The following is a 23,143-nucleotide window of genomic DNA, read 5'->3' as shown; positions in this document are numbered from 1 at the left end:
ATGACACAGCAAAGACTGCCAGCGCTCATTTCCTGTTCAATTTCTGTGCTGAGAAGGATGCAGGATAATGTGCCTTGATTACATGAAGCAAATGACTCGTCCTTTTATAAGCGGGGAAGATATTAACCACCATTTAGGTATAAACAATTCGTACAACATCTGTAGGTCTGCTGTTTGAATGCTCCATGCAGTTCAGAGGCCCCCGTTTTTAAGTGATGCTGATAAATAGGGGACGGTGCTGAAGAGAGAAATGAGGCTGTTATGCTGTTATTTCCCCATGAGAAAGTCTCTTCTTTATTCTGCATGGCTCTTAGTCTAGGAGGTAAGGTTGTAAGGAGAATCATCAGGTGGAAACTGAAACAAAATAAATTCAAATGAGAAATCAAACAAACTGAACTGTGACGCTGATTAACCTTGCACAAAGCCTTGTGCTGAGGTTTTCCAGCTCTCGATAGACTGTGGTCAAGATTAGGTGCCTTTTTGGAAGGTCTTGCACAAGATTTTAAGCTCAACAGTAGAGTAATTAATGAAACATAATGGTGTATGGTGTGAAGGAGGTCCCATGACCACCTCTGACTTAAAACATCTGAATTTATTAATCCTGTGGGATGTGGAAAGCTGGAAGCCCGCACTGGTGCCTCTGAGACGGGGCGAAAGGCGGGAGCCCCGCCGAGCTCGCCCCTGGCCGCTGCTGAGCTGTTGAGGGGAAGCAGCCAAGGGAGACGTGGCCGGGGGGGACATGGCCTGGGGGGCAGCAGGCTGGCGCTGGGGTGGTGGGAGCTGCAGGCGCTCTGCAGGGAGAGCTTCAGGAGCCTTTCCCTTCACGGCCATCCCGTGTGGATGCTGCTGCTCCCACGCGCCTCTGCGTGCATCTTGCGGCATGGGCAGACCTGTGGACATCTCAAAGACTTGCCAACACGACCCCATCCCCGGTGGTTGTCCTACCCCTGGGGTTTTGACCTGGCTCTGCCTTCCCTCTTGCACATTGCCAGTCTCTCATCCCCCCCTCATAGTCCCTGGAGTTCAGCTTGGCTTTAACGCAGGGCCTGGCCCACGCTGCTCATCTCTGCGCTTGCGTTGCGGGTCCTGGGGCCGGCTGTCGTCGCTGCCTGTGCTCGGTGTGCGGCGGTCCTGCACCGCGTCCCGCTGCCTTCCTCGCGCCGTCGGGGAGCCAGCTCAAGTTTTCCTCTGTGACTTTTTTTATCCCAGCGAGGAGATCTGCCCATCTTTTCGGATGGTAAGACCTGAGGTACCTGGAGCACTGCTAATCGGGCTCTTTCCCCCTGTCAGCAGCTGTGTCACCGAAGGCTGCTACGCTGCGCACCCGGCGCTCAGCACGCGAGAACCCACGCGTACGGCCGTGCTCCAAGCAGCTCTTTACTACTATGAATAAACATGTGGGGCTGTGCTATTTAGATGTGCTGTTTGTCTCCGGCGTTCTGGTAGCTTCTACAGCAGATCACAGGCCACTTTGTGAATAAAACATTTTTCAATTCTGTCGCCTGAACTGATCCAAAATGAAGATTCTTGCTGACAAATCACCACACACACACGCAGGCGTGCGCACGCACACTTGTTTCAGGTAAATGGATTTCTTTTTCCTGCCTGAAATGAAAAGTTGTCTGGCATTTATACTAAAGAAAGCAGCTTGGAAACGAGCCATAATCTTTGAGTGGATTTCAGTTCTTTTGGCCAAGCGGTGGAGCGGGCACTGTCCACCCCATAGAGCTCAGTGATTTGATGCTTCCCCCACAAAACAGAAGGAAAAAAATATTCATAGGGACTTCAAAACCCTATCTACTACAGATAATATGTTGTAAGCAAGTCTGGGATGAGGAGGAGAAGGAATGATATTTTGGTGCCTTGGGACTTTCCCCCTGAGCAGGAGAAATGGATTGGCAGAGGGAGAGCGTGGGCCGCTGAGGAGCGCGTGGCCTTCTGCAGCACTGCTCTCTGGGCACCACGAAGCGCAAAGGCTGCTTAACAAAGAGAAGGAAATGGGAAATACAGAAAGGAATAAATGATTGAGAAGCAGATGTACCAAAACAATAATAAGCTGCTGCCCTAGGGAGATGGAAGAGTACACTGTAATTTTGACGGCACCAAAAAACAACAGCAAAACTCATGAAATATTGGCTCCAGAAAAAGTAATTTTTTTTTCAGGAAACATGAGACGGTTTTGTGAATCAGCCAGAGGTTAAGGTTAGTCTGTTGGTCATCTTGATGGTTTGAAAAAGGTAACAGGTGTGGAGGCTTTTATTGAAAAGATGATGAAGTTTTCACTTCCAGCAAAATGTCCGTGCCTGCTTTTGTTAATGGACGAGTGCACGTAGGGTCCTGCATCAGCATCCTCAGCCCAGGAGGGAGCCTGTGCATCTTAATTTTTTTAGTACTGTGATGATCTAGTCTGAGATAGCAATTCGTGTTTAGCAATTCTGATTTAATTTACAACTCAGCTAGAATATAATTATTTTCTGATTATACTTCAGATTTTGTGAAAGAAGAAAGGTTATTTTTGAAGCTTTTAAGTAGAGAGATTCATAATTTTATATAGTCAGCATTTATTTCAAGAAAGCTGATCTTTCTGTTAATGCAGAGCAGGTGATGAATTTTTGAGTTTTGTCTAGCCTGAAGTGAGAATTGATCCCAAGCTGAAGATAGGTAAGGGTTAATGGATTTCTTTGTTATAATCTTAGAACTCTGCTGTGCATGCATTAACACATCTATTAATTTGTACCAATGACTGAGAGATTTGCAAATCAGCTAATGAATATGGTTAGAAGAAAAATGAAGCTATACATCATATAGTGCAATGCATTAATTCTGACAGACACTGCATAAGATTTGGATATTTGCTAAAATGCTTCACGCTGTCCTAGAAAACATAGAAAATAGAGACTTGGGAGACCTTAGTTTATTTAGTGCTGTGTTTCTACTTCAAGCATTTGTCTATATGCCTGTACCTTTCCTAGTATGTATGTTGTGTGGTTCTTCTCTTGGTGAGTGGCCAGCAGTACCCCGAGGGGCACATTCAGCCTTATGGTCCTTCTGCATCGTGCAGAGAATACGTGGGACCAGGCATGTCTCCTGTGTGCCAGCGGCTCGCGGCTCTCTCTTGGTTCAGGCCTTCTACTGTCTGTGTCAGATCTCACAAAATTCCATCACTCTACTCTGATTTTTTTGGCAAGAGTTCTCTCAGAAAAATCACCATTGATTTTAATATATTCAATATGCTTAGTTCCTTTTTTTTTTTTTTTTTCCTTTGTAACTCTCATTAGGTTTAGGATAGTATTCTCAAGGCCAGAAGTGTTGTCCTTTCGAGATGATCATACCAATTCAAAGCAGATGCTGTAAGTATCTCTAATTCTTGGGAGAAACAGGTATCCTTGGTACAGCACATTTATCTACAGGACAGGAGGCATCACACACAACACCAGAACTCCCCAGTTGCTTCCTTAGGAGCCAAAGGTACAAGCCCAAGCTTATTAGCTCATGAAAAGCCTGCATCTGCTCTTGGCGTACCATCCACCGATATTGCCTAGAGGTCTTTATTAGAGGAGGTAAAGAACAGATGGATTTTCAGAGATGAATCCTTCTGAAGTGCTCCTCCACCACCAGGGGAAGATTCCTCTCCTTCACCCTGTGATCCTACTGCCATGTCTCAGTCCCAAATCATTGCTGATGGCTGGTGCGCACTGCAGTGCTGGGAGCTGTCACCGCAGCTCCTGCTCTGAAGCAAAAACCTCCACTGGCACAAATTCATGAGCTAGCGTAGACTCTCGCAGAGTTAATTCATCACTGCAATCATATGCCACATGTTAGCCTGCAGAAATGAGAAATCGCAACACTGGCAGACATGTTCCCCACTCCAACCTGATTTCATGCAGCTCTTCTGGCTTAGTCCTTGTCTCTGATGCCAGAGCTGTGGGTTGTGAGCTAGCAGATTCATTACGGACAGAGGAATTGACGGTGCTTCCCCAACCTTGTGTGCCCTCTCTATCTGCTCCCTCTGGCACAGCTGTCCTAAGGTCTCCCTTGTGGACCAAGAGCAGCGAGTTCCCTGCTGCATTTCTAAATGAACTGATTTTGACAGCTATTGCATTGACAGAGAAGATGGAGAGATTGCTACAATGTAGCTTCATAGTTTTTTCTTCCTTCAACAGATTCACTTTCTGTATTTACTGATAGAATCTCAGTATACGGGACAAGGGGCAGCAACGTGGTGGTTCACTGGAGGATTTGTTCATCTTAGGCATCTCTGTAATAGTGAAGTTCCCTGACTTGCAAGGTCTCAGGAAACTGTGAAGTCTCTAAAGCTGATGCTGGGTTTGGTGAAGAGGTGTTCCTGTAACTCGGAGTGAACAGCTTTACTGCTTTGCGATTGCCAGTAGCGGAATATGTGTGTGGACACTTACTCAAGAATTAGGGCAGAGTTATTTATAATAATTTGTAACTTTTTTAGGAGGTATTGCCTGCATGCATGTAGCTTTGAGTCTTTTACACGTGAAATTCTGCACCTGAAAACAGAAGTATGTTGACAGAGGCATTAGTGCTTCATTGGTTACCCTTTGCGGGGGGCTCTCAGGAGGAAAAAAACATGAGAATCCTTGGTGTATGGCTGGCCAAATGTCTCTGAACTCTAGTGCGAGAGGTTCTTGCACACATACTCTTTCATCATGTTGGTATACCAGTAACATCTCATTTTAAATCTTTAAGCAGGGAAAAGAGATGGCCAGTTTTTTGGAGGGAGATGTTGTTTGTTTTTAATAACAATTAATATATGAGTTACTTGAAGCACATGTTCCTATGTTCTGGGTGGTAACCGGAAGAAATTTATATTATACTACTTTTGGGGTAGGGTTTTAAAATGTTCCATGTTTGCGTCAAAACAATGCATCCTTGGTGTCTGCTAACAGTATTGAGAGTGTTTGCGCGTTATGACTTCATTCAAAACAGCACAAGAGGAAAATGAATGTGATAGGGAAATCCTTGTGTGGATGAACCTTTCTGAGGTGAGGGATCACAGGCAGCTGCTGCCTTGCTAGCGTAGCCACAGTTTGCATGGAAGAGTGGCTCCTGGTTGCAGTCCTTGGGTATTCACTGTGTCTGGATCCAGGTACCGAATGCCTGGAGATCAAAGCAAGAGCTGTTAGAAATAAAGAACCACATTTCTCCTCTGGGAACTAGCATTGAGGGTGGCTTGCAAGACATGCTGATGGCTTCTTCCAACACTTCCCCCTCTTGGTCCAGATGGGTTCACCGGTCATGCCTTCCTGCAACGGCCAGTTGCAGAAGCTGAGGGTAGCTGTAGTCACAAGCGTGAAATTTGCCCTTGTGCAACACCCACGTGGAATTTGAGGCCTCTCTTCACAGAGCTGAACTTAACCCTGGAGAGGTAACAACTCCATAGATAATGCCCAACTTCTTTGATTTTCAGACTGAGGAGTTGTAATAGTGAAGCAGTTAGAAACTGGGAATAAAAACAGCAAACTACAGGCATGGCTATTATGTAATGAGGTAGTTAATAGTATTGCTGTATACATGATTCACCTTCCTAGCAGCTCAATAATATATAATCCCATATTTAATTAATAAACAATTTTAAAAGTATTATAATTTTTATTCAGTTGTAGGCTTGTAATAAATCTCTAGGCATAGGAGAGTTGATTAGATAGGCAGATCTTCCTCAGTTAGGCCCAAAGCTCACATTAGTAATAGCGGTTGTGTGTTGCAGATGTAACATGCAATTTGCATCCATGCAAGGGAGGGAAATCCTCAGTCTCCATGTGCTTCTGTTGATTTGCATGAAAAATGCAAGCATGATAGAGGAAAATTTGATAGAAATACTTAACTTTACCATTCATGCTAGCTTCTTAAATCCCTTAATTTATGTATTCTGGGTAGATAAACAAACCTGATTAAAATTTGCTATGCAGGACTTTGAGTCATATAAACAAGCTGATTTATTAAGTACATATTTAAATATTTTAGCAAAATTAATGTCAATGGGTAAAAAAGATTACCACTTACATTTGAATATGTTACCCTTTTAAAGTAATGTTAATTTTCAGAGAAAGAGTGGAGGAAGAAGAGACATGATATTAGAAGCCAGTAGTAGGTGCCAGAATACCTTTCATTTCACTAATGATAGCCTTTTCCTATTCCAGTATTTAAAATGGTGGAATTACATTACTAGTGTCCCTCAAAGGATACTTAAACTAATCAGGAAATATCTGAAAAAGCTTCTGTCTTCCCAGAAGAGCCCGATAGCGTTGTCGCAGCTGCCATGTATTATTTGCAATAGCAAAAAAGCTTCTAGGAGTCCGTAATGGGGAAGGCTAATGGCATCATGTCTATTAATGGTCAAAGCCTGAGTAAGAGCTGATGCCCCTAAAACAAGTGCTGATTATGTCCATTGGGAAACATTCCCTGCATAGTGGGTTTTTTTTATACATACATACATACATACACATATAAAAGAGGGAAAATATATTAGGCAAAACCACTTCCAAGATTAAGGAGTTCACGTGCCCTGGTCAGGTAGCGAAGGCCAAATCCTGAGACCTGTGGCATCTACAGCCTACAGCTAGTACCAGTTTCATTCAAGGCAGGAGGTTTCATTCAAGCTGGATAATCTGATCTAACCTCCTGTATCATAGAACACGGCATTTCACTTGGTTACAACTACATGAGTTTTAGTAACTTTCTTTAACCAAAACAAATTCCAGACCATACCCAGCCTAATTTGCTAGTCAATGCTCCACTCCTCCTTACACTCTGTAACGGTAAATCCTCAGTTTAAGAAAAAAGGAACTGTACTGTTAACTTTAAATTTTCTTCTCTAAGCTTCCGGCTACTAGTTCTTGTTATTTCTTTTTTCACAATATTAAAGAAGACCTTTGTAACGAGTGTTCCCTCCTAAGTTCTGGTTACTCCTCAGTCTTCCTTTGGATAAATTTAACTGATGGAGCTCTTGAAATATTTGAGCCCGCAGACATTTCTAATCTTCCAAACGTTTCTCTGGCTCTCTTTTACACTTCTTGTTGAATTAGGGCTTGTCAACAGTGGAATTCCTCCTCTTCACGAGGAAAAAATATCTCATTCTGTAAAGACATATTTTGAAAGCAGTCACCTCAGACTCCCACGATATTCTTTACCAAGACTGAATGTCATTTATGTTGACTAAGCATAAACAGTTTTCACCAGGGAATAACGTATCTAAATCAAAAATACTCATTTTTATAGTGGATATTTTGTGATATTTGTTATGTTCTTTAAAAAAATAAACAGCAAAAGAATATCAGGATTGCAAGATCAAGCACTCAAAAGGTAATAGGTGTGCAAACAGAGGTTGCCTTATCCTGCTCCTCCTCTTCTCCTCACCTTATGCACACTTAAACCCTGCAGTTTCTCACCTATTGACACTGGCTGCGAGCACTCCCCTAACCTGGCACCCAGTGTCACCCAGGCCCCTCACAAGTCCTTTCAAGATATGCTCAGTGTATGTGTTTTCAAACTATGTATTTTCCAAAAGCTAACAAGCTTAAATGATCTTTTGCAAATAAGATGTTTCAGAGACTTCTCTTGTAGCCAAATTTGCATTTTCTTAGAAACAACAAAAGGTACATCCTGAAACGCAATTGAAATCTTGTGTTCCCCACACCAAAGCTCTCAATTAAACAATTGAAAATGTATTTCTGTTGTGACATATTGAAGCAATGTATTTCCCCTAATGTCAATTCAAGAAGGGGCAAACTGTTTAATGCATGTTTTCAGAAAAATTCAGCTCTGGGCATGAACCCAGCGTAGAAAACTTCTCCTACTTTCTCAAACATAAGGAGGAGTGAGGCAAAGACCTAGACTGCTTTGCCTTCCCAAACGAAGGATTAGCTGCGTATTTGAAGCTGCAGAACCATGGGCACCCAGGGAATTTTAAAATCTGTAAAGTTTAGGTGTTTTCTAAGTGAGCTGGCAGCTAAATGAGAATTTTCAGACTCGTGTTTTGGGTGTAGGCACCCATGTCCTTTACCGATTTTGTCATATGCATCCTGAAAAATCTCAGAACTCCCCAGAAGCAGCCTTGTAATGAAATGCTAGCTGATAAAGTATGGATATTTGAGGCTTTTACAAACCACTTGGCTTCTCACAGCCCTGTAGTCATTCATTGTAATTTCATAGGACAGAAGAAGAATATTCTTCACAAGGGAAACAGTTGATGGCATCCCAGATGAAATACACAATTAGAACAGCCGTGCCATATACAGTCTGCTGCTCTTCCACCATTTGTCTACTTCCAAATTACAATTGGTTAGTAAAGTGACTTGCATTTTTTAAATACGTTCTTTCTACATTCTGTGGCAGACAATTTTTCCCCCTTATTTCCGTGTGGATTTTAGTACACTTAAATTTGGACAGTAGCAGGAGATAGCACAGAACTTTTTAAGGAACGGTGGTGATCAATCAGGCCTGAAACTCAGACAATTACAGTCGCAGAACAGGACTGAAACATTTTTCTATTGAATATGTAAGACAGTGACCAGACTTAATGCACAGTATCAAAAATTATGCAAAAACCCCACTGATGTCTTAGTCAGGCATGCATTTTTATTAATTCTATCCATAGTTAATTAAGTGATTTACATTAAAAATAGGAGTTTTAAATAAAGAATTCAAAAATTAATAAGTAATAAGTCTGAAAATTGTTGAATGAAACCATTTATTTTATTAAAGGTTTTGGAAAGTACACTTTTCATTTACTTCTTTTAAATGCATGTAACAAATCAGAAGATAGCAGTATTTGCCCTCCTATTAAATGTAACCAGTGAGTATGCTTTTATGGAGGAAGTCAGGGAGAAGCGATTCGCAGTGTAGGAAACCTGGGGATGGTGGAACAGGCCAGAACACTTCTGCTCCATGAAAACTCCATGGTACATGGGCATTAGCTGCCCCTACGCAGAAAGCGCTGTGACGTTAAATATAAGGCGTGTCTGAAAGCACGCTGCCGCTGTCCCGTTGCGCTTGGTGGTAGCTACTGAGGTTTGGTTTTGCAGCTCGTCTTCCAGCCCCTCAGCGATGGGCTGGGTGAAACATGGCAAACGTCGTTTTTTCGAGTTTTGTTTCCCAGGCCAGCATGTGACTCCTCATTTTCACGGCCTTGCAAATGTCACGTACCTCTGTTTCTCTGTGTAGTAAATCTCAGGATTTACATAAGTAAATAGCCTTCGGCATTCTTGAAGCTGCAACAATGTATGTGTGTGCTGGAAGCGGATGGACTAAAAATTATAGAAGACTGCCCTGAAGTGAATAAAAACTTTGAAGATTAAAAATACTATTAATGATTTCAATGCACTGTTTTTATATTGAGATTACTGAGCTGGCAGTTTGAGCTGCTATATTAAAGTTTTGGTTCTTTATTTTTAGTGTGAGCCTCTCCTGAAGAAGTTTGAATTTAGAAGAGCAGAGTAGGGCAGAGATGTGGTTTGCATACTGAATTTACCTAGCAGCTAGTTCAAAGATTTTCAGGAGCAGATTTGAAAATGTACAGAAGTAAGACAAGATAAAAGCTTTTATTTAGAGCAAAATGTGAGTGTCAGCAGAATGTTAGAAAATCTATATGTTTTTCCACATCATTTTTGCCCAAGATTGACCTCCTTCCATACAATTGCCACTGAACTGTGTTTTCTTTCAATAAGAAAGGTAGCTGGAACAGTGCTCTCTGTTTATAGTGTTGTTGAATGTCCCCAGCCTTGGGGTAGGTAATCCCCCTCTTCGGGTAAAGGCTGTATGTATTAAATTATGCTTGCAAATTTGCTAGCTCTTGGGTTCTAGCTTAGCTTTTTCCCAGAATTACTTGGGAGAACTCTTCACTGTAACTGATAGGCTAAATCCTGAAGTCCTTTATGCCACCAGTTCCTGAAGCAAAACTTCTACTGATGTCTGTTTTGGTCATTTGGTCACTGGACAAAGATGCATACAAAAGTTAAACGAGAGCTTAAGAGTTTTGCTCCGAAGAAGTTTGAGTGCAAAGTTCTGTATGAATTTGGATCTTAAAAGATAACTTGAGTGCAAATACATTTGATTTCTGGAATATATGTGACTTAAATGCACTAATGAAACAGCATAATATTCAACCACGTCTTTAGTTTGGTATTGTTTACTACAGTAGAGCCTTGATGCATGACAAAATTCTTGAGTTGTTCCTGTAATTGAAGCATAGTACAATTTAATAATAATAGCAATATTTTACAATACTTAAAAGGACAAGCTTTCTGCTTCCTTAAAACAACCTTGGATATGAAACCATTGCTTTCAGCGATCTGTTCAAGTTTCCCAGCCTGGCCACAAGTGCCTACAGAGAAAGTCTAGTTAGGATTAGTCTCAAGGTGCTCGGTTCTGCTCAGCTGCTGGACGTTTATGCTGGCGCTTACCCTGTGGTTGCCTGTGCCATGTGAACTGTCCTGACCCGTCTGCCACAGTCCTGCTGCAGGAATGCAGATTACAGGGAAGTCACAATATCCCTTGGACTTGGCGTGAGTGTGATGTGCCAGGGTCTGAGTGTGCCCATATAGGCAGCCTGGGTGGTGGTTTACAGTCAGACTCTCCGTGTGCCCTTCCACTTCTCTGGTGCGAGCAGAAAGCTGAGGATGAGCCCGCTCTATTGCATACGCTGTCTGGGTCCTTACCCTAACTGCACTGCCTTCATCCCTCTGCAAGAAGTGGCAGAAGAGAGCCGAGGCATGCTCTGCAGGGAGGACGCTGCCATGGCATATCCAAGCTGCCTGCAGCGGGTGCTTTCATACGAGGGATTACTCAGGACACTTGGATCTTGCTCAGAATGTGTTGTGATTGTATCTGGAATTGTCTGTATGTCTTCATATTTGCACATAGAAGGGGGGGGGGGGAAACCAACTTAAAACATGCCTGTAAAGGTACTATGTAGCAACTGTTAAAGCTGCCTTTTGTTGGGCAATAGCCACTGCTATCCGGTCACCGTATTTGTTTGTTGTTCTTTTGCCTTTCCTGCATCTATCTGTTGCTTTTCTGCGTGTCCTTTAGAAGGTTAATTCAGGAGATGATGCCTTTAACGGTGCTCAGAAGGCACCTGTCGCACATGGGACGCTACTAGATGTAACACGTTACGAAGATAATCAGCCCCAGAGCTGGAAATGACATGATAGTAGATGTGAAGCCTGTAGATTCCCAGTTCCTCTAAAGCCTGTCAGTTATCTTTAATCTTTAAATAAAAGAGCTGAATTGTGAAAAGAACTTCACAAGGAAGCTGCAGAAGGGATTTGAATACCTAGCTATTAAAATGAATAGTAGTCTAATGTTCAAATTATTTCAGGGGCAGAAAAATCTGAAATACTGTTTACAAGTCCATTTTAGCAGGACTCTCTTTTTTAGACTCTTGTGACAGTGGCTATATAATAAAAGACATGCAAACTTGGCCTACATTATGATTTTGTGAGTAATTATTATTTGCATCTACCTCTTAATTATACATAGCCCTTCACAAAAGTTCATTGTAGAGAGAGAGAGGTCTTTGAAAAACCTGGAACGGCATCAGAAGGAATAAGCTTATTGTTCTGCAAGTTCACTCTTTAACTTAATGTGCAAACCATTGGATTAAACTCGGGCGGTATCATAGGTCAACTACCCTCACTAATCACTGCCTCCACAAAAGAGGTTGACTTTGTTGCTAGCTGGCTGCAGGAAGAATAGTAAATCACTTCACAGACTTTATATTTATTCAGTTCACAGCTTGATCACTATTGTTTCACCTTTTTTCTGAAAAATGGTAATGTTCTTTGCTTTGTCCAGGAAATGGAAATTGCTCTTGGAATCTCCTAACTATTTGTTTTAAGTGAATGAGCAATGCAGCTTATGCCCACTGGTTCCTGAAATGAAGCACCGTCATAGCATGGTGGTGGCATTCAGTATTTATATTGAAGTTAAAAACAAGTTTTGGGGGTTTTTTTGAGACTGCCTCTGACAGATGATTGTGCTGCTTTGTGCGTTGCTGTTTCTGTACGTTGTTATCTGTGACGACCGCCGTAATACAGCCTTGCAGGTAGAACTGCGGGCAGACATCCTCTGACAGTGATTGCATTACCATGCTAAACAAAATTGCTGTAACAAAAATGTTTAGCCAAATCTCCATGGAAAAGGGTAACATTCATCCAAATGCATTTTCAAAGGGAATCTTCTGAAATGGAGGAAATACCTAAATACGCCTTTGAAATAACCAAGTATGCAGAGGAAAGATGAAAAATAAGTGTTTGTTGATATACCATTTCACTTTCAAGCTATAAACTAGAATTTTAATTTTATTAGGAGTAAAGTGATGGCCTGAATACTTATTGACACTGATACTTCTCTGTGCCAAAAAGGAGAGTCTTTTTGTTTAGAGCCAGGTTTGGAAAAAGAGGCTTAGAGCGGGACTTGGGCCCACAGTGACGGGCTGCCACGCGGGGGCTGAGGAACAGGCAGTTTCTGTGGGCCCGACACAGAGACCAGGAATATTCTCGTTAGAGCAAGTGTCCTGTTCCACTGGCTTCACTGGTCCAGGCTCATGTGTTACAAAGCGAAAAGACTGCCTCAAGCGCGTGAGCTCCCAGGTTCAGAGGGTTATAACCGTAACGCTAAGTTTTATAGCCTCCTAGTACATCTTTTTGTAGCCTATGACTAGATGAAATTAAGTTTAAATGCTCTGCTTGCTTTTAGGTATTTCATCTCTAGCTCTTAACTAAACAATTTCTAAGTGAGTTATAATTTGAATGTGATTGTAACAGTTAGTTATGTGGTCTGACCCTCTTGGAAGGAGGAAGAAATGGCTTTAATTCAGAGATATTCCAGCTCACAAAATGGGTTTTGAAAGGTGCTGAATCCTTGCCTGTATAAATATTTCAGATCCCATTAATAGAGTAACGTGCTGCTATTAGACAACCAAATCAAAGGATTATGGTAGTCCTTTGTAAATTAGTGGCAAGAAAAATCAGAGCACAACAAACACACCAGTAGTCCAAGCCAGAGTTTCCAAAACTATAAGCAAGTGGCACACACACAGTTACATATAAAAGAGTGTGTGCTAGACATGCAATTAAGTTGGCCATGGTGCAGCTAATGAATTATAAGCATTATTTTTCACATGCATCTTTCCAAGTATTCAAGCCTTTATATATATTAGTGTGCTCTAAGGCAGGGTCTTGAAACAGGAGGAAAAAAAAAAAAAAAGATGTGATTGCCTATTAGGCACAAAAGTAGGAAAGCATAATATTGCTGTAAAAGCTAAGGATATGTTGATACAGAGATGATAAAAGAAAAGCTGTTCTATTGGCTGCCATTTTAAATGATAAATAATGGCATAGAGCTCTTCCACCGTAAGCGAATAATATCTGTTCATAAAAGTGTTATGTGTCATTATTACTGGGTTTTCCATGCTTTTTGTTAATCAGCATACTCTTTGCAATTAAGTCTCTAAACGTTTTTTCTGAGCACGTAGAGGCCCACCCCTTCAACGTTAAGGTCGCTGATACTGATGTTGCAAGACACCTTGTTATGATTTTTACTTCGTAAGAGTTTTCCCTGCCTTGGTATCTTTAGTGTCCTTCTAGGACTGTAAGTGGTTGGCATATGAGTCAGGTTAAATTCAAGTACTTGTTAGTCAGAAGATCTCAGCTGCATCCTTTTGGACTAGAAGCTGGGTAGAGATGATGGTTAAGTATGCTGCGTTTCATTGGCAGGGGCTAATTCTTAGGGAAAGTGGGGATGGGTATGTTATGGAAGACGCTACTAATACCTGGGCAGAGAAGAATCCCGGTTCAGCTGCGTGTGGCTCAGGGTATTAGCTGCTGCCTGCTGATGGAGAGAGCGTAGTGGGGAGCTTGGTTATTCCACCACCTCCACCTGCAGCAGATGAACCAAATGCCGCAATCATTTTATGTGGCAGTGCACTGCAGCGAGTTGGATGGGTGGTTTCTGAATACACATCTATTTTTTTTTTATGTACGTGTGGGTGTGTGTATATATATATATATATATATATATACACACACACATGTAGATATACACACTTGCATTTAACTAGGTTTTAAGAATAGCGTGGGGCACAAGTGCAAAGAATGTATACAGGCAGCATATAATGAATTCTTAGACTGTGATTCCTACGGATCCTTAGAGAGCATGAGTAACTCCAGCCTAATAAATGTGTGCCCTGAGAAAGGAAAGCAGCCTTGGCAGACAGAGGCAGACCCTCGGTTCCTCTGCCGGAGCGGGGCGCGGGGGGCAGAGGCAGGGCGAGCCGCTGCCTGCAGGACGGTGCCCCAGGGATGCGGTGATTGACAGGGGAGCCCAGATGTTCTTCTCTAAGCTCTGGCCCTGAAAGGCCCCCTTCTCCCTAGAGGGATGATAACTGTAGTCAATAAAATACTTTGTCTAAAGGGAAATGAGGGACTGCTTTCTCTCTGGGTAGGAAGAAAAAGTCATCTACAAACTGTTTCCGTGGTGGTGATTTCCTATGCCTGTGCCAGGCCTTCAGATTATTCCAGTTTAGGAATACTTATTATCTGCTTCTGCTTCTTCATTTCTTCAGCTAATGTGCATTGAAAATGTTCGCTTATCCACCTGGGCTCAGTGGAGCTTTATACACCATATGTATTTCTGTTAAAGGCTGAACTTATTTTTATATTGCTTTAGGTTTTCAATTAACCTTGCTTCCATATATTTCACAGTATTAAGAGCAGTTCAGTGTTAAACATAACTCACTTCTCCTCACCTCCCCCCAATCCCACATGAAACTTAAAAATGCAGCTTTTCTATGCTGTATGCAACTTCGTGATATCTGAGTTATGTAACCGATTCAATGTTGGATTTCCATTATTTCTAGCAAATAGCACCAGCAATAATTTTCCAGTGTATTACACCACTTTCAGATGTACTAGCAGGCGTTGCTACACTGAGCCGTATTCACTCTTAGTAAAGCGTGGGCATCAATTTTTATGTCAAGGTAGATAGGCAGATGCAGCTTTTCAACGTACGTGTATACATCTAAAGAAAAAAAATGATTATTATTTTGGAAAATTCTGTTAAATGCAATGCATTTCATTACATGGAAAGAGATGAAGTGTAGATTCATAAAGGAGAGCAAAAACAGCTAGAAATTCCATTCTAAAATGTTATATTTGGGGCTGCTGGCTTTTTCCTTCTGTTGTTTCACACAAGTACTTTACACAGATTAATCTAATGTATGTGCAAATTAATGAGTATTTTATGGTAACCTGTTCAGACAACTTGATTACATTAAGATGTAAAATTAAGTATTGTTATGAATACTCCTTCAGCAAATCGTAAGGTGTTATCTCTTTAACCATTTGCTGCTCTTTCTCATCTTTCAGTTTTTGAAAGTGCTTGACAATATTTGGTCAAGAATAATGTTTCTCTTTTTAAGCCCTTCCCCTTCGTTGTACTTCATACCATTATCTGTGACATGTAAGTTAATGAGCTGAAGTCAGAGGTGCCACCACAGACCCTTCTGATTTGTGATATAAATCTCATCTTCAGGAACTGTCCACTCTGTCCTCTCAACTATTTGCCTGGATGCACACTTGGGTGTCACTTGTGAAGATCATTCTTAAAGTTTTTCATTAGCAAGTTTGATTTTTTTTCTCATTCTCACTGCTTTAGTTGCAATTCCTGGCTCTGCCAAAACAGTGTTAAATTTCATCCTGATCATTAATAAGAAAATATCTTTGTCCAAAAATCCATTCTCGATGTCTTACAATGGCTTACTTTCAGTAAGCTTTCTGGAACATAAGTATTCATAATATCCCCAACCTCGCTCTTTCTTCCCAGGACTGTAAATTTGCCTTATATAAATCATAACATCAGCTTTCCTCAGACACCGTATCAGCCGTTTGTCTGCCAGCGCTTTGAGGGGCTTGCTGCTGCCTCTGTTCGAAACTATATTACATGTGTTGAAATCCTTCTGTATTACCAGAAGTGTGGTAAGATTGCTAACATGCATCTTATAACCCTAAAATGGACTTGACTATGAAGAAAATGGAAGATTTCAGCCCAAGTCATCAAGTATTTATGTCCTCCCACTGAAATGTAGTTATATCCCATGAGCATGAAATATTTCATATGTTTTTCCTCCAAGTACAAATCATAGGAGTTCTCTAAGATAAAAAGTATACTGGGACTTAATATGCCTGTATTTTTAACCAGTTCAGGCATGTGAATGTGAACCAGATATTCAGAGACCTTGTCTGGTTTTGCAATCATTTTTGTAGTGCTACAGCTCCATGGTAAATTAAACTCATCCACATGTCAAATTCATTTCATCTGTGTCTGAGACTCTTAAACAGAGACCCACTTATGACTTGGTCTAGCATGGGTGACAAATATCCAGTGACTTTATTGTCCATCCTCCCCTTGGTCTCCTTGCACAAAAGCAAGCGATGTTCCTGAACTGATTGAGTTCAGAATCTGCCTTCTCTGTGAATCTCTCAAAGCCATCATCACCACAGTTCTTATAGACGCTTTCTCTGCTTGTTGTTTCATGCAACAAAGCATTTCTGGCAGAAATCCTGTGAACAAGCTGACTTGCTCCACTGCTGTTATTCTTTCTATTTAACTGAGAGGAAACTCTCCATTCTGTCAAATGCCTAGCTGCTATAATTGAAACCTACACCCATGGTCCTAATCTCCTCTTTGCCACCTTTGACTCATTCCTTAAACCTTCTTCTCCTACCACAATTTCTTACTCTGAAAACGATCTTGACAGTTTCTTCCCAGTGAAAACTGATAGATATGATAGGACCCTCGTAACTCCTCCTTCCACTCATTGCTCCCTTCCTGAAACAGCCCTCTGACCTCTTGCAAACTGTGAAGTTCTCCATCTGCTGTCTTCCTCTGCTCTTCCACTTTATCCGGTAAGCCCATCCTATCCTTTTTTTTTTCTTTTCCCAGTCAGTCACTTTCTTCTTCCTCTTTCCCCTCACATTTCAGTCATGCCTTAATGTCCCACTTTTTACCCTACGTACTCTTGTAATAAGCTCCCATCTCTGAATGCATGGAACACGCTTTACAGTTCCGTTCTTTGCAGCCAACAAAAAATGCTCAAACCAGTCTCTAATGACTTTCTTCAGCCCAATCAGTCAACTCTGCCTTTGACCACCTGAACCTTGATCCTTCAGGGTGTACTCAGCTTTGATAAGCTTATTGTAATCCTCTCTTCTTTGGCTTCCATGACTCCATCCTCTCCATTGTGCACCCTTTGGTGAAGCTGCCGTCTCCAGCTGCAGAAATTTATAGCAAAGTCAGGTTTTGACTCTTTTCTTTCCCTCCTCCCTAATTTATCTAGGCGGATAAATTGGCAAGCACAAATTCAACTACCATGTTAATGAGATTGATTAAAAAGTGTGGTGTACCTGCCTACTTCAAGCCTGCCTTATTCTACCCAAACTAAGGTCTCAGTCTTTGTCTGTGTAAACACTGAAGAGGTATCTCAAACCAAAATGGTTAAAGCACTGGTCCTTACTGTTCCTCCAGAAGCCCTCTCCATTACTCTTTCTCACAGTGCGTATAAACAACTGTACCATCTCATTTATCACCCAGACTCATAACCTGAGCATCGCCTTCAGCTGAGATTTCTCTTTACCACCTCAAATCCGGCTGACATCTGAGGTCTGATATGTGGGCTTTCCAGTCCATCCACCTTGGCTCTTGGATTTCTCTGACTGTAAATTTCTTCTCTCAAATATTGACAAAGATAATCTTACCCAGGTCAAACAATGCTTCTAGAAAGCCCCTTTTCCTAGCTTCATTTTTTTGGCCGTATTGCTTTCTGACCATATCGTTCATGTGTGATGTGTGACTCCCCTTTCCGTCTCTCAGGCAGCTTATTTTCCCTCTCTCCGCTCTGTGTCATTGCTTACTCGGTATGAAAGCAGCAGCTCCAGGCTCAGTTTGATTCACAATGTCCGTTTCCACCTCAACTCTCACGTTCCAGCCAGCACCTTCCTGCTTTCTCCCTTCAAAACTCTTCAGACGTTTCTGCAAAACTGGTTCTTCAAATCCCCCTTCAAAATCCTTTGCCAGGTTGCCTACAAAAAACTGCTGCCTGTCATAATGACCGATGGTATCTTGTTTTTTCTCTCCTACCCCGTACTGAGCTAGTGCCTTGTGTCCTAAATCTACTGTATAAATTCTTAGAGGTTTCTTTCCACTATGCATTTGGATAGGGCTCAGGCAGTGAGGTCCTGGGCCTCGACTAGGCCTCGGAGGTGCTATGGTAAAATAAACAGCGCTGAAGGGAACAGGAAAGGCCAGGAGGAGCTGAAGTCATGGCTATATCCCTGCAGAATGGGCCTGGCACACTGTTCTAGCAGTTAATATTGTTGGCAAAAACACAGATATGGAAACTATGTCCATGGCCAGATGTGCACGCAGCGAGCTGCCAAGACAGAGCAGTGTGCGCTGCAAGATATGCTGTTTTCCCCAATAACGTGCGCAGCGATTCTAGTCCTTACCTTGGAAAATGTGAAGCACTGAATAAACTCCGGGATCTGCAGCTATGGGTCTGGGGTGATTTACAGTATTGCAAACTGATGCTTAACCAGCTAAGTCATTCCCTCCAGCACCCTTTGTTGTAATCTCCCTCCAAAGATATTAAAAATAGAGAAACCCTGGCCAGGTTGTATTTGATCTAATTTATAAAGCATTTTCTGGGTATTAAAAGCTAGGGCAATGTACTAGTGGTTTTAAAATTGTGTTAAATATACTGTAAACGCCCAGAAAGATCCTTTCATTGAAGATTATTGTATGAAGATTTGAAGATTAAAGTGTCTAGATTAAAGATTAATGTGAAGTGCACTGGGAAATGGTTTGATGCATAAGGAGCTATATAATATATTAATCGTGCACTTTTCAAAACTGCCTGAGGGAATTAGACACCCAGTTCTCTTACATGTCTTTGAAAATCTCTCAGTAAAAAATTTGTTGTTATAAAGTGAAAATGGCAATATTTTCATTGAGAGTTTGAAGAAAAGAGAAAGAGATGTGGAGACCTTCGGTACTCATCTAGACCTTGACTTTAGCTCCTTACAGCTTTTCCTGTTCAAATTTGCTCTGTAGGTTTCAGAGGTTTTTAGAGCATTTGTTACTGTATAGAAGCAACTTGGATTAGAGTACTGCAGGTTAATAAAACTGGTCCGACCTAAGCACACTTCTCCACCTGCCTATATATTTTTTGGTCATCAAATCCAATTCTTTTTTTGCTTTCACTTAAAGATAGTTCTCCTAAACAGAAGTAATTTAAATAATTTGAGAAATCAACCATGTAAACCTCAGTGAAACAAATTTATACATATACATATTTATATTTACAATATAATATACATTAATTAAAGATAATCAGAACTGATTGTGGCAAAAATAATTATACTTATCTATATACTTAGCAAAATAATCCTCTTGCAAGAGTTTTTCTTAGTAATGCTTTTTTGTGTAGAAATTTCAATACTGTTATCAAAGAAATGTTCCACATATGGTAGAAATTACAAGTTTGCTTTCCCTGAAGTGCTGCAATACAAATAAGCTGTTAAATGCCAGCTCTGAATGTTATTTTTTTAGATGTTGAGAGATAATCCTGTACTAAAACTATTAGTAGGCAAATTTATTTGAACTTCAAAACATCTTTGATCTGGAACGAAAATGAACTGTGTATGAGTGTATATTCCATTAATCTAGGGTTGGCCACTTGTGTGCGTTTTTGTTTGCTTGTTTTTCCATTCTCCATCTTTCTAATGCAGTTTATTAAAACTAATCTTGCAATACGCTGTTATTTTTCCTGGTAGAATCTGTTCCGTTGCCTTCATGAAAGGACACTTTTTCTATAGAAAGTACCCTGTGGGAATCAATATTCAGGTTCACAGTCACTCAAAAAGTCAGCGTGCTGGTGTGCTGCATTCAGATCTATTTTTGTGGTCTTATCATTAAACCTGCAGTAAACCTGCTTATAAAGCAAGGCTTCCATGGGTACTGGGAAAGTGTGATTAAAAATAATCATCTATCTGATGAATATTTTCCTCTGACTTTTGGCAGGATCACCCATCTGAATTTGTGCCAGCCTCTACAGGAACACTGATGCCAGCAATTTAAGGATCTTCACATTTGCTCTCAGTGGTAAGATCTAAAGATGTCATAGTAAACAACATTAGTATATTACTGTTTTCTGTCATGTTGCACTAAAAATGAATCCGTGTGAAAAATGAACTCTCTCTCCTTGACCATTACAAGGGTGCTGAGATGTAAGAACATATACTGATCTGCAAGAGACTGAGCTAAGGACACAAATTCTGAGCAATTTTCATCAGAGTAAACCTAGAGAGGATAAGAAAAATGTTTTTTCTAATGTGACTGCTCTTGAAAGGTTTGACATTGTGCATTTTGAAGAACACAACCATTTATAGAAGGATGGTAGACAGCCTCCTTTGAGAAGGTAGAATACACAGAAAGGAAATTTCAGTAATTTCCTTTTACAGAAAACTGAGCAACTAAGTTGCAAAATTGCAAATAATTTTCCCATCTAATGCTGACCTTGTTGTAACTAATCTAATTGTCCAAACCTTCAGTCAGACTCTCAGATACTGTCCCACACCCCTTGTGCTGCTGTGGAGACCTTGCAAAGGGCATTATCTGGTTGCATCTGGAAGCTCAGAAATTCTTTTGCAAAGAGAAATTGTCTGCTGTAGTAACAGCGAAAAGGAAGAGGGAACAGTGGTGTCCCACCATAGTTCTGTGTGAAATTGGAAAGTATTTTCTAGAAAACCGTGGTTGGGTAATGTGGAGTAATTCTTACACTGTAACAGAAAATTACGTGCTGTATAAATGTTCACTTTTTGGGCTAGGAAGGATCTAATTCTTGCATTCTAATATTGTCTATGATAAGATTTTTGGTCAAGTTGTTTCTCACCTTATGCCACCTACTTGCATTAAATATTTTCATTTATTTTAATGGTTGCTCAGCATATAAAATGCTGGCAGAACTGGACACCTTACTATGATGCATAATCCCAATTTTCCAAATACTTGCAATAGAGATCCCACCATGTTATGCATTCACAGGCTATCTAATTCTCAGCAAATATACTTAATATCTTTTAATAGCATTTGTCCCTGAAACAGGTGATCATAGAAGAAATAGCTACAAAATAATACACTAATTTGTGCAGCACTTTTCTGAAAAAAAATATTGATTAGCTCTCACATCCCTTTTAACCTAACATTAAGAAATATTTATTAGATTATTACTTCTCAGTAGAACACTGTTTAACATGTTTATCTTGGGACCAGTCTTGGGAGATGCTGCTTTTCAGCTCTTCCATTTTTCACTTTTGCATACCCTATCTGATGTGCACAGAGTGGTATTTTCACACACAGCAGTACGTGTGTGGGCACCGTGTCAGCGCAGCCAGTGCTTTAGCAATCACGGCAGCCAGGCTAGAGCTGTCCTTGAGATTGAGTCCCTGCATCCTGGAGAAATGCAATCCAAAAAGCAGTGCTAGGGAAGAGGAGAGGGAAGAAAACAGCCAAAGTGCCCCCTTCCCCCAGTAGAGCTGCCCTGAACCCTGTTCCCCCACTCAACATGCTGCTTCTCACCCAAACTGCTGTGTAATTTCTCCAGCTGGAAGGAAAATAAATACATGGACTGCATGGGTGCGTCTCACACATGCCACCTTCCTTACTCTTGAGAAGCAAAGCTTAAAGGGGGCTATGGAGGATCATTGGTTATGAAATTGGACACTTGCAGCACAGTGTCCTCGTTGGCCTGACTGCTCCTGTGGACATGAACGTCCTGGTAGCTTGCAGCCCCGGCCCCCTTGGTAGCTGAGTGGCTTTGCTCGCCTTTCCTTCCCGGGTCCTCACGGCCCTGGACTGCATGGAAACAACCCACCCGGGGCACGGCTCTACCTTTACTCTTTCAGCCTGCGAAAGATTAGTCTAGGCCTAAACGCAAAATGACTCGTAAGAAGTAACTGTGTCTAAAGCTTTCCTCTCACATTAGTGCCGATAGACCCTGGGGGTCTGTGCTGGGGGCTGCTGGGACCTGGGGAAGTGCAGGGGCTGAACTGGGAGGCACCACCACATGTGATGTTCTTCCTGTAGCGTCAACTGTTGCCCAAGGGTAGTGGCAGGAGACCAGCGTGGCCAGGCCTTTGGCTTCACCCCGCCTGCTCACGTTTATGTTCTCTGTAGATCACTGTGATACAGCATTCAAGTACACCCCTTGCAAGTCTGGCCCATTCCAGGCTACTGAGACATATATATTTTTTAAATTAGATTACACCCCAAAATCCGGAACTCTTCTGACATGGAAACAAAACCTGTATTCAGCATTCCCCTAGCAGTTTAATGCCATTAACCTACCTACCTACCTCGTAGTTCAATGAAACCTCTGCTTCAGTTCAAAGATAGACTCAACGGCAGTAGCTTTCCTATCCCATCATATTCTTTCCATAAAAAAAATGAACATGATAATGTGTTATCATGAATCCTGAAGACAGATTACAGGTTGTTATTGCTGTCTAACTTATGTAAACTTGAAATATGTCCCTAATAAAGGACAGTGTCTCCCTCAAAGCATACTGTACTAGTGTTGCTCTTTGCAAGAATACGTCAAACTTATCACATTACTTGATCGTATAGTCAAGGTGCAAAACAACAAATTGTCAAGGCAATTTTGCAGGGAAATAATATGCTCCGAATAACAATTTTCTAATTTTTCAATTTTTTTGATGCCACTAAATTCTGTATGCACTATAACTTAGAGAGCTGAAAGTCAATACTGTTGTTTGCTATAGGCAGAGTTTGTGAAAACTAGAAGTCACTGGTACTAAACTACTAGACCTTTTTCCCCTGGAAACAGAAGACACTAATGATCTACTAAAGGAAAGCAGAAGACCCTCATTTGTTGCTTCTTAACTAAGGCAAATGAAAATCCATTACAAGTCATCAGAGGCTCAGTCCTGTGATAAAGCTCCCATTAACTTCGGCAGGAGCAACCTGAGTATCACTTAAGGACAGGAAACAAACATTTAAGCATGAACAAATATAACTACTTTTAGATGAAGTTCACTAGGCT

At 41.3% G+C, this 23,143-nt stretch overlaps 1 protein-coding gene across 16 annotated transcripts in view; it reads left to right on the top strand.

Moving 5' to 3' along the window:
* The window catches only part of SEMA6D (semaphorin 6D), a 606,315-nt gene that overhangs the window by 456,412 nt on the left and 126,760 nt on the right, over window positions 1-23,143 (top strand). For all 16 annotated transcript variants that reach the window (XM_064517345.1, XM_064517347.1, XM_064517340.1 and 13 more), the window contains one exon: window positions 20,104-20,184. The gene's annotated coding sequence lies outside the window, so the exon portion shown is untranslated. The remainder of the gene's footprint in view (window positions 1-20,103; window positions 20,185-23,143) is intronic.

The sequence above is a fragment of the Dromaius novaehollandiae genome, chromosome 10 (genome assembly GCF_036370855.1).
Source record: "Dromaius novaehollandiae isolate bDroNov1 chromosome 10, bDroNov1.hap1, whole genome shotgun sequence".
Taxonomy (NCBI): Eukaryota; Metazoa; Chordata; class Aves; order Casuariiformes; family Dromaiidae; genus Dromaius; species Dromaius novaehollandiae.
This window is presented reverse-complemented; position numbering and strand designations above follow the sequence as displayed.